Genomic DNA, 4,631 nt, shown 5'->3' on the forward strand with positions numbered 1-4,631 from the left:
AGGCTATGGACTTTCCTTTAGGTGTTCTGCTTGGGTTCATTTGGTTCAACCATTATTGTTGAATGAGTTATTGTGGATAAAGAAATCCCTAGTTTAAGAAAAAGATTAAATAAATTAATAAAAATTTAAAATTTAAAATTTATATATTCCAAAGATATTAAAAGGTGTCCTGTTTGTTAAATAATCAGCATATCAACCAATTTTGACTTATTTGATCACTATTAATTGGTAAATAATAAGCTTTTTGTAATTCCAAAATGCTAAAATTCAAAAGGCTACTCAAAGCAGCCTTTTCAATTAGCTTTTTGAGAAAAGAAATTATACTAAACAGCTATCAGCTAATAGCTAATTTATCAAACAATTTTCTACAATCAACCAATGTTATCAACAAATCATACCTTCTAACCCAAACAACCAACCTAATCAGCTAACAGCCATTTACGAGGGCCTAAAAGGTAATCTATGTAATGAAAATTACCAAGAAGCACATGGCAATATATATTTGGGTTTGATGTAGACTTTTTAATCTCTATGCATATATGATATACACAATCACTATACCATATGCTAATAAAAAATCTACTACACTAATAAGAGCCAAAGAGAGTTAGGCCTAAAATGGGTAGAAAAAATGGCAGTCAAATTATTTAATCAAATGGATGGTTCAGATGAATTATTTAATCAAATAGATGGTTAAGATAATTCAGATTAATATTATTAATAGAGATTACCTAATTTAACATTACTTTTATGATTATCCGTTAAATTTTCCGTTAAATATTATCTTCTCCGTTAATATTCCGTTACCTTTTAACTTACCCATTAATTTCTATAAGAAAGATCTCAGGTTCGAACCTCATCTCAATCAAGTTTGACATAATTAAGTTTCTCACTCTATTTACACTTATTAAATTAAATAAATTAGTAGTTACAACAAAAAATGATATGCATGTATTTCTTTAATTTAGAATTATGTGTCTACAATACCTTTATTTGAAAAAAATTATTCATTATCAAAAAATTAAATTAAATAAGAGAAATAATTTCATTAGTTATATTGTCTTTATTTTCTCTCATGCAAAGATTCTTTACATTCAAATTTATCAATTGATATTTATTACATTGTCCATTATCTTATTTTTACAATATCTTGAAATTAAATATCAAAGTTATAGTACAAAATAATGTTATATATTTATTTACCAAGTATTTTATTAATACTATGCAAAAAATAAAATAAAATAATTTGAAGCTAATTATATTAACTACTTGGGAATTGGTTGACAAAGAGAGTACTCAAATAACCCAACAAATTGAAGCGGAATCACTCTATTTTACTCTTATTGAGTTAAATAAATTAGTAGATACACCAAAAAATGATACATATGTATTTCTTTAATACCATGAAAAAAAAAAAGAATAGTTTGAAACCAATCATATTAACTACTTGAGGGATTTGTTGACAATGAAAGTACTCAAATAACCCATTACCCAGCAAATTGAAGCGATGAAAGTACTCAAATAACCCATTACCCAGCAAATTGAAGCGAGAAACGTACTCAAATAACCCATTACCCAGCAAATTGAAGCGAGAAACTACCTCAAATAACCCATTACCCAGCAAATTGAAGCGAGAAACTACCTTTTAATATCTTTGGAATATATAACATTTTAAATTTTTAAATTTTTATTAATTTATTTAATCTTTTTTCTTAAACTAGGGATTTCTTTATGCACAATAACTCATTCAACAATAATGGTTGAACCAAATGAACCCTAAGCAGAACACCTAAAGGAAAGTCCATAGCTCCTATATTATAATCTCATTGCATGACGTTGTCATCTATGCTACCAACAATAACCGAATTGCAAATAACACACTACCAACAAAAAGGAAGAGAACAAATAGTAAAGATGAAGACAATAACAATGTTACTCAAAAGAGAATTAAGAACACTTAGAAAAATTCAAATGAAAAGTAGTATTTATTTAGACTATCAATTTTAGACCAAATATTTAGACTATCGATTTTACAAGGTTGCAAACATTTATTTTAGTAATAATTATAATGAATTTTCTATATTATCTTGGATTCATATACTTTGAGTTAGCTATTTAAATAAAAAAAATTCAACATTTAATTACCCATGTATAAACTTCTCCTATATAATCTTGCATTGATATACTTTTAAATATTTATTTAAATATAAACATTGTGCATTAACCCATACGAGCAATGCTCGTATAAAACTAGTAGTAACAATAATAGTAAAAATAAAGCTTTCGTCAATCAATAAGATGCAAACTGCCTTAAAATACCCATATATATATATGAGTCATGATCAGCTGTGGCCTGGTCATTAGGTGTGGCCGTGCAGCCTATTTTCAATCACTAGGTCATATCAACTTATCAAATCAACGCGCAATATATATATATATGTTACAGAACACACCATTCTATGTACTAAAACGCACCAGAGGACCGATAAAACACACCATTCCACACAATATACCAAATGCACCTATTCACTTAAAATTCATCAATATACTTAATAAAACACATCATTCTACGTATTAAAATGTACCACAACGTGTCTCATGTCATATTATAAGCATACACTATTTACACATATTAGAAAACATGTGCTAAAATATGCATCATTCTACGTATTAAAATGCACCAGACGACGTATTAAAACACACCATTTCACAACACAGTTACACATCATTCTACGTATGAAAATGCACCAGCGGATAGATTAAAACACATCATTCCACAACACAGTTAATGCACCAACATACGTAATAAAACGCACCACAACATGTATTCAAACGCACCACACTATGTACTAAAATGCATCATTCCAATTCACGTAATATAAATACTAAAATTACCATAATAACCCCACTTAAACATACGTGAATTTCAATAGGATTAATGAAATTGGACGGTGCAGATTAGGCCGCATGACCGCACCGGAGCTCGCCGCCGCATTTGAACAAAAATCTATATATATATATATATATATATATATATATATATATGGTAATTTGAAAAGATAATATAACATTTCAATTAAACAAGATAATAATCATCTCTATATAACAATCATAATTAATTACTGCTAATAATAAAATGATAATCATCTCTATATATATATTGATACGGGGCGGTTTTTCAAACTACGCAACAAACTCGCACTCGCACTGCCTACCTTCAAAGCCCAAAGGAAGTCAGCCTTTCCCCACACCCAAACCCGTGTTTTAGCACTCGTATAAAGTAAACCAGTAAAGAAACACGGGCTTTTACGGACTAACTTGCCCAACCTTGTATATTCATAAACCGAACGTACACAGGATCCTAACAACACTCTAAACCAAGAGCCAAATACACTTGACCAACACTCACTCGTAGCCTTTGCTCGCAACTCTCTCACCAAACCAGTTACAAATGAAGGCTATTTATACTAGTCTAATGCGGTTACAAGCCAATCGCTTAGCCAATAACACGCTGTCACATAGCGGAGTCTGGAACCGCCTCATGTGCTCCGCACATGCTTGAAAACCGCATCCTCACATGTCGCACACATGCGACAACCGCCTAGTAATCAACTTTGATAAAAGAACGTAAACATAAGCTAATGAGGTCTCAAACCTAGTATCAAATTAAAATCGCTATCTAGTCCACTTAAACAAACACATTGGACACTTACATCAAACACAATTAGACCCTCAATCAAAACATCAACACAGTCATCAGATCAGTAAAAGCCAGAAAACATGTCTAGGATCCATAAGGCCAATCTCAACAGACCCCCTCAAAATAAAGGACTTAGCAAAGTATTCACGAATAATACTCGACAAAGGACATCCATGTAGGCACATTATAACCCACAGACTTAGAGGAAAAAAGCTGAGCAAAGGACTTAAGGTTGTGTACCTAGACCATTTATAGAAGCCGGTTGCTGCGAATGTGAACTCAAAGAATTATTACCATTCAAAGTATAGTGATTGGGCACACTTGCCGTACCAACATCATTAGAATTTAGAAGAGTTGATGTTGTTTATTCAAATGGTGTAAATGGGAATTCAAGCATAATTAAATTCAGAATTTTGCAAAATAACCGGACGACAACTTAACCCTTAGTCTTGCTGAATTATTTGAATGATTATTTTTTTGGACATATTGTTTCTGTTTGCCACACTACCCCAGTATGGTTCGAGAATTGGTATGAGGCATTGGAGGTCCAGTCGCGTTACCTCATGGTGGACTGTAGAGATTGGAGCGTTTGAAGAGGTGCCCCAATGCCTTTGATATCGCAACCATCCGCCGGCAGAAGCGATCGGAAATTAGTTCGTGGCGTCTGATCCTCTATACCAGCAGTCGGAGGTCGATCGTTGATCTGAGTAGCTATGAGGGGTTGTGCTGATGATCCGAGGTCATTCCCACCAAAATAGCGTGATGATAACGTGTTACAAATTATTGTGCTTGTTGACACAAAATAATATATTGTGTGAAAAGAATAGACATGAAAATAATAAATTGATAATGTAGAGAGGAGAGAAAATAGAGACATGAAAATCACCAGAATCTTCATTATACAATCAACTTTTACATATATATAATACAA

This window comes from Ipomoea triloba, chromosome 9 (genome assembly GCF_003576645.1).
Source record: "Ipomoea triloba cultivar NCNSP0323 chromosome 9, ASM357664v1".
Lineage (NCBI taxonomy): Eukaryota > Viridiplantae > Streptophyta > Magnoliopsida > Solanales > Convolvulaceae > Ipomoea > Ipomoea triloba.